The sequence below is a fragment of the Solanum pennellii genome, chromosome 4, assembly GCF_001406875.1.
Source record: "Solanum pennellii chromosome 4, SPENNV200".
Lineage (NCBI taxonomy): Eukaryota > Viridiplantae > Streptophyta > Magnoliopsida > Solanales > Solanaceae > Solanum > Solanum pennellii.
The window spans coordinates 50,315,574-50,326,948 of NC_028640.1; the positions used below are offsets into that span (position 1 = coordinate 50,315,574).

Below are 11,375 nucleotides of genomic sequence, written 5' to 3' on the forward strand. Positions count from 1 at the left end.
TTTTCTATGTGCAACTTCATGTTGTTCAGGTGTGTTAGGAAATGAAATGTATCTCACAATGTCATGATTCTTCCAAATGCTTCATGAAGTCTATTTGGATAAATTCACCACCTTCATCACACTGAAAAATCTTAATCTCTTTAGCGAATTATTTTCCCACCATTTTATGAAATATATTCAGACTTCTTTTTCAATGGATAAATCCATGTATATCTTATGTGATCATCGTCAAAAATACATAATATTTCATATGATGGGAAGATTCGACAGGAGCTGGTCCCCATAAGTCACGATGAATTTTCAATAAGGGTTTTTTCTCAATTTTATCTCTCAAACCAAAAGAAAGTTTACAACTCTTTCTCAACTGACAACTAGAACAAACAGTAGGCATTTTATTCTAACTAGTAACATTGATGCAACTATTACCACTCAAAAAATATTAAAAACTTCAAACTAGGGTGTCCTAATCTAGTATGCCACATGTTGTTTGACGTGTTCTAGTCGTGTGCAGCAGTCAAGGCGTAGAGATTGTTGTTTTGCAAAGCATAGAGTCCATTCCTTTTGGATATCATCAAATTCAAGAGTACAACAATTATCCTTTGCAAGCTTACTAACTGAGAGTAAATTTTTGTTGATCTTAGGGACTAGCAGAACTTCCTTTAACTTTAAACCTGTTCCAAATATGTTTCCAACAAGTGTAATGTCTAACTTTGATCCATTCCCAATAATTATTTTATTTGATTCAGTGTTTTGTTTAAGATCAGTTAGGATACCTAACTTATGTGTCATTTGGCTACTTGCTCCTGAGTCCACATACAAGGTGTCATCAGTAGTGTTTTATAGATTAGTAGTAGTCAATGCTTGTGGTAGCTCATCTATTGGCTTGGTAAGGGTAGTCTCACCTGTAAAAACACTTAAGAGTATTATGGTTATTCCTACCACAAATTTGACACACATCATAATTGTCTCTTTCATGACTTTCACTTGAAGGACTGTTTTGAGGACCTGGTCTGTTTCTGGTGTTATAAGGACATGTTCCTTGTCCAGCAGTCTTGAAGCCTCTTTCTCTTGAGTTGAAGTTATTGTTTCCTCTTCTTTGAGACTAGTTTCCTCTTCCCCTGCCTCTTTGGGTAGAGAATGTCATGTTATGGTTTTGTTGAGGCACTTTTTCTTCATCCTCCCTCATATCAAAACCCTTGAGAGCATGAACAAACTGATTAAGAGTAGGATATGGTGTCTTACATAACATGACAGTCCTGAAGGTCTTGTAAATATGACCTAGACCTCTAGCAAAATTAATCACTTTTGTTATCTTCATCTACAGGCTTGTGAATGGTTGCTAGACCGTCACATATGCCTTTAAATTCCTTAATGTATTCGTCAATTGTTTTGGTTCCTATCCTCACACTTTGCAGTTGTTGCTTGAGATAGAACTTCTTATCTTTAGTTATTTGAAGATATGTTTCTTCCAAGCATTTCCACATCTCCTTGGCAGTTGAGCAACCTACAATCAGGTACATGTTTTCTTCTGTCAAGGTGCCTGAAATTCAACTCCTTACTAACACATCCTTCTCCTTCCAGTCATCAACAATGTTTTTGTCTTCAACACTCTTCTCGCCTATTAAATTTTTCTCAGTAGTCTTTCAAGTGGAACAGGTCGCTTAACGTGGTTATGTGATGAATCCGGTTAATCTAATCACTTGAATCAACTAAGTCATTTATGTACTTCATATAAGATAGTTCATTGGCTTAAGTTTAATGGAGTAAGGCGAAATGAAATGATGAAGTGAAGAGGTCGAAAGAGTGTTGGTAGGGTCATTGTGGTTTGATAAATTTGGTTGTTTTTTATTTTAATCTAATACATTAAAGAGCGAAAATGATTTATTGCTCTGATACCATGTAGAAATATCACGAAAGTATGTAGAAATCAAGGATGTATTGATGATTATAATGTTGAGTTACAATGTCCTTATATAGGATAAGAGTCCTATTCTAGTTATACTAGGAGTCCTACTACAATACAAATAATTACATGAGTAGTATTTTATTACAAGTCAAATACATTATCCTAGTTGACTCCTATAATATTTAATAGCTTAGGCGTACATAATTTAAGATTTAGTAGTCTAATCCTAGTACGGCACTGACTTTAACTCGTCAGTCTTCTTCGATTGATCTGTTCCTTCGAAGTGTTCTATCAGTCGTCAAGCTTCCTTCAACAGTTAGTACACATAATTGATAAATAAACTCAGTGAAGGCTCAAGCTAGATAGTGTCCTAAAAATAAAAATAATTTGGAGGCCGAAATTTTAATTATTTTTTTTATGTGAGATTCAAATTATTTATTTCTTTTTCATAAAAATAGTTTTATTTTTATGTTCTTAAACTAAAGATATATTCATACCAATTTTTTTTTTTTAATCTTGTGGACTTAAACATATCATGTGGAAGTTAAATATAAAGTTGATCCATATAAAAGAGTTCCATACAAATTAAAGCATTATTTGTTTTTACTACAAAAAGCATAAGATAATTTCATTGTTATTAAAGTTAGGCCTTTTAATTTTGGGGGCCTAAGGCATATGCCTCATCTTTAACGGCATTGAGTCACGCCCTGAAGAAACCCTAATTAAAACAACAATAATAACAAGAATAATTTTTTTCCAAAAAAAAAAGAACTATAGTATACTCTAATAATGGGTGTATCTAAATTCATGGTATAATGATACTCTGATAGCAACAAAATTAAGTTATTTCAAACTTGTTTCCTCTTAAGATTGTAGTTTTATAAAAAAAAAATTACACTATTAAGAAAAAGCAAAATATTTGTGTAATTCTAATTATGTTGTCTTGAGAAAACATAGGTTAAAGGTAACATATGGACTTATGGCTTAGTCTTGAATAATGAATATCACCTTGTTCAATTATCAAAAAAATAATAATTTATAGGAATCTGATTTCTCATTCAAGTTTTGATGGTTTTAGGTTTAATTATGGTTTTGGATATGAATATTTGAATTATAAAATAATACCATTTCTCATTATTTGGTTTTCTTATTAATAGCTTATACATAAATTAAAATTTCATGATGTATTTTTTTATTTTGTTTCACCAAAATATTGAAATCAAGTGTGTACTTCACTAAATTAATATTTTCTGCTTCTTGTAGAACAAATGTTTGGGGTCATATATCCCAAAAAGAGGTTAATTGTAATACTAGTAATAGTTGTATCAGAGTTAAACTTACGGTCAAACATTGTACTAAAATTTCATACAAATACTATTTTTATATATACTACCAAATGACACCTTTAGTGCTGAAGGAAGTGTCAAGTATTATCTATTCCTATAGTGTTTTTGTATAAGCACTCAATACAATAAATTTCTAGTACAATAAGTATAACATCACTAATTTAAACTTCTAAGTTCTATTAAAATTCTATACATAAGTACATTATATGCGTTTGATTTAACCTAAGCCAAATAAATTTGCATCAAGAGTTGCGGATTAAAGAAATCAATGCAAACGTCAGCTACAAATAATTTCTTTTGTATTTTTTAAACATGGAAAAAGGTTCCATTTTCCTCCTATTATGCACCTTTTCTTTTAATCTTAGAGTTGTGACATGTTTGTTTGTTGTTCGTTTAGCGTGTACTCTGACCTTACATATCATACTTTTTTTTACTTTCTACAGATTATCATGCCTCCGAATGAACAAAGACTTAGTTTACCTTCTCCTGATCGACTTAGCAACCTTAACATTCATTTTATTGATGACATTCTAAGTAGGTTGTCTTTTAGAGATGTTGTTAGAGTTAGTACACTTTCGAAGGACTGGCAATATATTTGCTGGAGAATTTCACATGTGAAGTTTGATCAAACAGTGTGGAAAACACCCGAGGACTTGACATCCCCTACCATTGGATTTATCCTGATTCTTGATAGTTTCCTCAGGTTTCATAGAGGAATAATATTGAAAGTCACCCTCAATATTATTAATCTAATAGTGTGTCCTAATGTTGATCGTTTGATTTTTTCCCTCGACACTGATCACATTCAACATTTTGTCCTTAAACTTCCATATACTTATCCTCCATACAGGTTGCAAAACTTCTTTTTCGATTGTTCAGCATTAAGGCATTTGTATCTCAAGGATGTGAAATACAGCTTCCTTGTTTCTTTAAGGGATTTAATAAGTTGATTAGGCTAATATTGAAATCTGTCACGTATCTTATGATACATTTGAATGTTTGATCTCTAATTGCCCATTGCTTGAGGATTTGGTGCTAAAAGACATAGACAATCCGTACCTCGTGAGTATTAATGCTCCTAAGCTAAGGTCATTTGTCTTTCGTGGCGATATACAATTAATACATCTTTAAAATGTCCCTGTTCTTTCCAATGTTCTGTATGCGCCTAGAGAATTAGTTCTAGAGGACGAAGATGATTTTGTCAATATTTTTTCGTCTATTCCTGCTCTCGAGTGTTTCTGTTGGGATCTTTTTGAGGTAATAATTCTTCATTTTACTTAATGGTAATGCATTTTCATTTGTACTTTTTTTTTGAATTTCAGTCATCCTTATTTTTATCATTTTATTCGTAGGTCGATAATGGATCAACTAAAGTTATACCAACAAGGCTTCTATCAGTTCTTAACTGTCTGAAACGCCTATTCATGTCTTGGATTACTCTTGGAGAGTTTTTTGAGCTTTCGTTTGCTCTTTGCGTTATAAAGGGCTCTCCAAATTTGGAAGAAATTGAAATTAAGGTTGTCACTAATGTTTATTTTTCTCTCTGTTTTTTCCATGTTTTTATATTCGTATGTAATGACTTGATAGTTTTCTTCTTCATTTTTCTTAGGAATGTATCCTTAGTAATGGAGATTATTTCGAATCTGTGCCCCAAGAGGTTGTTGATGAGATTCTTGCAAGCTTTTTGGATATCACATTTAATCATCTGAGGACAGTTAAATTTTATGATGTACCATTAGAAGAGGTTGAAATGCAGCTTATCAAAGTTTTATTGGCAAAGTCTCAAGCACTGGTGAAAATGGTAATCAAGACTCGTCAAATGGAAACTAACAAATCTCTCAACGTACTCGCGGAGATAACAAAGTTTCAACGGGCATCATCTAAAGCAGAAGTTGTGTATCTTGTTGATTAGTATCGTTATCACAATCCTTCTTAATCTTTGGCTAAAATATTTTGGTAGTACAAACAGAAACGAGATGTTTGGTTGATGGAGTAGCAAGGCTGTGTTTTGCCTTTGCTTTAAGGTACTATAAAGATTTTATCTGCTTGGAAACATAGAATTGTGAACTTGGATGAATGTTTTGAATACTCTGTTTGGGAACAAAGATGGTTTTATATATCATGCTTGTTATTTGATTTTAGACTTTGGTTGTTTAATTTGAAGTTATGCTGTGAGTTGCAGAACTAACAAAGATTTTGCATTACATTCTTGCTATTGATTCATCTCTGAAATAAGACATGGCTTTGGAAGTTGAAACTGTCACGGGCTAATTCAGGTAGAAAAATGAAAAACACATGATGATTTACATATAAAACTCCCAAAAAGGAAAAAGAAAATGAAACTTTAAATATGTCTTAATTATCTTTTCCTTAACTTTTTCTTGTACTATATAAATTCTCTCTATTTTATTATTTGTGATGCTTGTTAAATAAGATATATTACATACTTTAACATATAAGATGACCTTATGATATACAAAATATTTAAACGAGAAAATGTATATTACTTGGGAGTTAATATATACTCATAGAATCATTAAGAAAAACGAAAAAAGAAGTTTTAGTTGTTAAATACGAAATCAAATTTCCTCTTTATCTCAGATGAGGGGCATAAAGGTCGATTTGATTTAATTTTTAATTAGAAAAAACCTAAACTAACTATATCATTTTATTAGTTCTAAAAACTAAATCAAATCATATAAAGTGTGAATTTTTAGTTTCGACTTTAGTCTAGTCTTTTAATTATTTTTTTTTATAATTACACGGTGATTGTAAAAGGGATCAAATGTATTTTCAGAATTTTTGAAAAACGATAAAATTCACATGAATAGAAAATAACTATTTCATTTTATTAGTTCTAAAAACTAAATCAAATCATATAAAGTTGGATTTTTTTAGTTTCGACTTTAGTCTATTTTTTTGATTTATTTTATTTTTTTATAATTACACGGTGATTGAAAAACAGATCAAATGTATTTTCAAAATTTTTGAAAAATGATAAAATTCACATGAATAGAAAATAACTATTTCATTTTATTAGTTCTAAAAACTAAATCAAATCATATAAAGTTGGATTTTTTTAGTTTTGACTTTAGTTTATTTTTTTTTTCTAATAATTACACGGTTATTGAAAAAGAGATCAAATGTATTTTCAAAATTTTTGAAAATAATAAAATTTACATGAATAGAAAATACTTTCAAGTTCATTACAAAATAAATTGTTAACTTCTAAATCGAAACTATAACAGTATAATTGTAACTTTCATCCTAATACAAAATAAAATATTTTCAAAAGCTCGTCTCTTCAGTTTCTTCCAGCACGTCCATTTGAGAAGACAAAGAGAGCAGAGTGCTTCTTAGGTTCTTCTTCTTCTCTGTTTCTTTAACTTATTGTTTTCTTCATTGTTAACACAAACTCTCTGTGTTTATGGTTCTTGTTCTATAGAATATTGATATCAAGATTGCATTTTTATTTTTTGGGTATGCTTTAATATGATGAAATTGAAGTGGGGTTTGCTTAAAACTTGATGGGGTTAATGTTTTTGAAGGACATGGTGTGTTGGTAGGTGTAGGTCTATCATGGATGTGTTTCAGTAGTGGCGGAATTAGGTTTTCACTAGGTTGAAATAGGAATAATAAGTTTCTATGTTTTGGATAACTAAAACAACACTTATTTTACTTGGATTTGATACACTTGAGCTGTTGGTCTTTCGGAAACGATCTCTTTTTCAGTACGCAAGTAAACTAGGTAGTGTGTACTCTGACCAGACAGTTTCGAGATTCCTTACATATTGTGTTCTTGTTTATTTTCTTCAGATTCTTGTTGTAGTAGTCACTTGATGTTATGCTTCCAAATGGGAAAAAAACAACTTTTACCTCTGCGATGTACTTAGAAACCTTCCTGATAATGTAATTGATGACATTCTAACGAGGTTGCCTTTATGAAATGTTGTGAGGACAAGCATCTTATCAAAGAAATGGAATATAATTGGCATAGACTTCCACAGCTGAAATTTGATCAAACACTTTGGAAAACAACAGAGGACTTGATATCACTTGATATATTTCCTCTCTAGGAATGTCATTAACATCTTGTCCTTAAACCTCCGTTTAGGAGTAAGTCAAATGAATTGCCTTCTGCATATTTTACTTGTTCACAATTGAGGTATCTGTTTCTCTAGGACTGTCAAATACGTCCTCATCCGGTCTTTGAGGGATTTAATTAGTTAATTAGCTTAGTACTAATTGAAGTCACAATTTCTTATGATTTCGTGGAAGTATAATCTCACATTTCCCGTTGCTTGAGCATTTGGTGCTGCAACACGACGCCATTATAAATCACATTGAAATTAGTGCTCCCAAGCTGAGGTCATTTATCTTCACTGGCAATATAAAGTTTTTACATTTAAAGAATGTCCCTCTTCTTTCCAAAGTTTCATATGAGCCTACATAATTTTCGGTAGAGGTAGAACATGATATTGACAAGATTTTTGAGTCTATTCCTGCTCTCGAGAATCTGTGCTGGAATCACGAGTATGTTCAGGTAATATATCTTCATAACATGCATTTTCATAACTTTGAGTCATCCTGATTTTCGACATTTTCTTCCTAGGACGTGTATATTGGACCAGCTCCCTTATGCTCTTTTCTGTCTTAAATGCCTTCACATATCTTGCATTAATATAGGAGTACTCTTTGACCTTTTGTTTGCTCTTTGATTGATAAGAAGCTCTCCAAATTTAGAAGAAATTGAAATTGAGGTTGTTAATTATGTTTACTTTTCTCTCTCTTTTTCGTATCTATTGACTTTCTTATGATCTTCAATTTTAAATCAAGGCTGATGGTTTTTCTTAATCTTTCTTAGAACTATTTTGATCATGCACGCCGGGAGGCTGTTGATGATATTCCTGAATGTTTCTCGGATATGACATTTAATCACCTGAGGACAGTAAAGATTTATGATGTAACAGGAGTAGCAGCCGAAATGCAGCTTATCAAGGTTTTATTGGCCGAGTCTCCAACACTGGTCAGAATGATAACCAAGCCCTGTGAAATAGAAGATAAAGAATCTTTTAAAGTACTCGCTGAGGTAACAAAATTTCAGCGTACATCATCTAAAGCAGAAGTTGTGTATAGTGTAGATTAGAATCCATATTACGATCCTGTTTGATCTTAACTAGTCTTTAATCAGATCATAATCTTTTGCTAAAATATTTGAAATCGTAAAAAGAATGTTGATACAGCAGAACGGCTGTTATTTTGCATTTGCCACTGTGAAGACCATCAGTTTGTGAACATAAGTGAATCTGGATGTATGTTTTTGATTAATCTGTTTTAAAGTCTGTTCTTTCAGTGATCTATGGCATGACGCTTTGGTTGGTTATTGATCTTTTTAATATATTCATTGTGGTCCTCATTGTGATTGTGCATTGTTTTTTATTTGATATGATCATGACATGAGTTGAGCGTAAATGGAATAGTGAGGATTCATATAGTCGATTTCAACTAGTTTTTTTATGTGAGTTCACAACGTTGTTGACATATTGTTCTGAATAGTGAGAAATAATGAAATTCGATCAAATCCCTTGATCTTAATGGTTAGTAAACAATACCCCTTTTGAATGGAAAAGATAATCCCTTTCAACAACATTTTTCAATGAGAATTATGATACAATATACATTATAAGCTGAAATTGAATTTCAACAATATTATTCTTACAAGCTCAATGTTACAATTCCACATCCTAGAAAAATTATCACTAAATACAGGAAAAGGGAAAAAAAGGGGGGTGGGGGTGCGGGTGGGGTCAGTTGTTCATAATCAGTCTTTTTCCTTTACAGTCATAACATATCCCATTACTTTATGCAGCTTCCATATAATCATATATATACAAGCTCAATCGAACCCTACCGCAGACAAAAAGTCTGGTATATAAGTGGAGAAGAGTAAAGGGGCGGGTCTATCATCCACTGAGTTATGAACCGTGCACTATTGACCCTCGAGGACTTCTTGTTATAAAAAAAAGAACAAAAAAAACAAGCTCAATAACATACAACAATATTACTTGAGCATTCTATCTTAGATGCCCTTTTTTTGTTTCATCTAATTGACAATATTTAATAATCTAAAGCAGAAGTTGTGTATCTTGTTGATTAGTATCGTTATCACAATCCTTCTTAATCTTTAGTTAAAATGTTTTGGAAGTACAAACAGAAATGAGACCTTTGCTGGATGGAGTAGTAAGGCTGTGTTTTGCCTTTTCTTTAAGGTACTAAAAAGATTTTATCTGCTTGAAAACATAGAATTGTGAATGTTTTGAATACTCTGTTTGGTAACAGAGATGGTTTTTACATTCATGCTTGTTCTTAAATGATGTATGATTTGAGACTTTGGTTTTTTATTTCAAAGTTATGTTGTGTGTTGAATTCTCTTAGAGAGCTTGAAACATTGAGTGGAAACTTACTTTTTGGCTAGTAGGAATTTCTTTCCTGTTAAGGGATTAGTCCAAGTTAGATCGAGAAGTATTTATGTCGGACATGATTCTGCCTCATCTGTGTAGAAGAAACTCGAAGAAGCATCATTCAATTTGGGGTTCTTGTGTTGATGTTTATTTTGGAGCATCATAATAGAAATCTTAGATATTAATGTGATTATAAATTATTTTATTAAAATTTAGAGTGAAATATGTATTTTTTATTTTATATTAGTTATTTGTTTTTCTCATTACAAAAAATTATAAATAAAAATGATAAATTTCATTAATTTGGACTTCATGAATCTTTTTCTGAAGGTTTACAAACTTTATTACATTTACAAAAATAAAAAAGGAATAATTTTAAGGATAAATGGAATCAAAATGATTGGAAGAATTATCTATAACAAAGTGAACAATTTATATAGGACTATGAAAAGACTTTCTTTTCGAAACAACCTAAAAAAAGAGTAACTATCACATAAATTAAGGGAAAAAGAAAGTAAAAATTAATGTGATTATTTATTTAGAGAAATTGGCGCGTATATTTAGTTACTGAAAATTTACTTTGATCTGTCCAATTTAATCCGCTTAATTTTTTTTGCATGTGACATTTAATACCTCAAAATAGTTAAATTTGATTGTGTAGGCCAGTTACAAATTCAATTTTCTGATGTTATGACTTTTTTAATTATAGCAAATCGTCATTTTTATGTATAAGAGATACAGAAGATACCAAGAGATATCATTTGTTCAGTATTATAGACACAAAATTTGTACATTTTAACTATTTTTATGTAAGGGTGAATCTAGAAGGATCAAAGGTATATTCATTTGAATTTTCTTGACAACAAATTTATATGATATATATAAGTTTTTTTTTGGTGTTTTTATATAAATTTTAAATTCCTCAGTAGAAATGTCTTTGTACATTGTAAGGCGTTTAAATTTCACTTGTTTAATTACCATTTTTTTAGCAGACCATGAAAAAGTTAGAGGTTTTGTAGTAGTATGAATTTTTTATACATATTCATAATATATTTTTATCAATAACGTTATTGTGTACTAAAATATTTTAAAGAACTAATAAAATAATTAAACTAAGCAAAAATTGAGTTGAGTTGTGTCTTGACTCATTATTTGCCCAGTTTTGGCTCAATTCATATTCATCCAATCAAATTCAGTTCAGATTGGATCTTGACCCGTTTGTTGTCTTGACCCATTATGATTGACCTAAAATTGATCCAATTTGCTCAATTACCGTCCCTAACTGTGCCTAAGATTAAAATAGAAGAAAAATCAATGAAACAAATGCACTTAAACAAGAAAAACTAATTAAAAACTACCAAATAGTTATCCTCTTTTGGATGAGTCGCGATTTAACAGAGCAAATGAAGATTAGCCAAGAAATTCCTATTGTTACAACCAAATTGTAGATAGTCGTGTGTATTTACCATTTTTCTATGAAATAAAAAGATTAGCTATAAATAGTAATTATTTTTAGCATTCACTACAAATATTACTAATATGATAATTACATATCATAAATAAGTTGTACCATATAAGTTTTATTTTATTTTAATAATTCAATAGATTCACCATTTCATTAGATTACATGCTGCGCAACAAAAATAATAAAATTTTTCATGA

At 30.7% G+C, this 11,375-nt stretch overlaps 1 pseudogene; it reads left to right on the top strand.

Annotated features, from left to right (window-relative positions):
• Positions 1-2,695: 2,695 nt before the first annotated feature.
• On the top strand, positions 2,696-8,398 carry LOC107016739 (annotated as a pseudogene).
• The last annotated feature ends 2,977 nt before the right edge of the window (positions 8,399-11,375 follow it).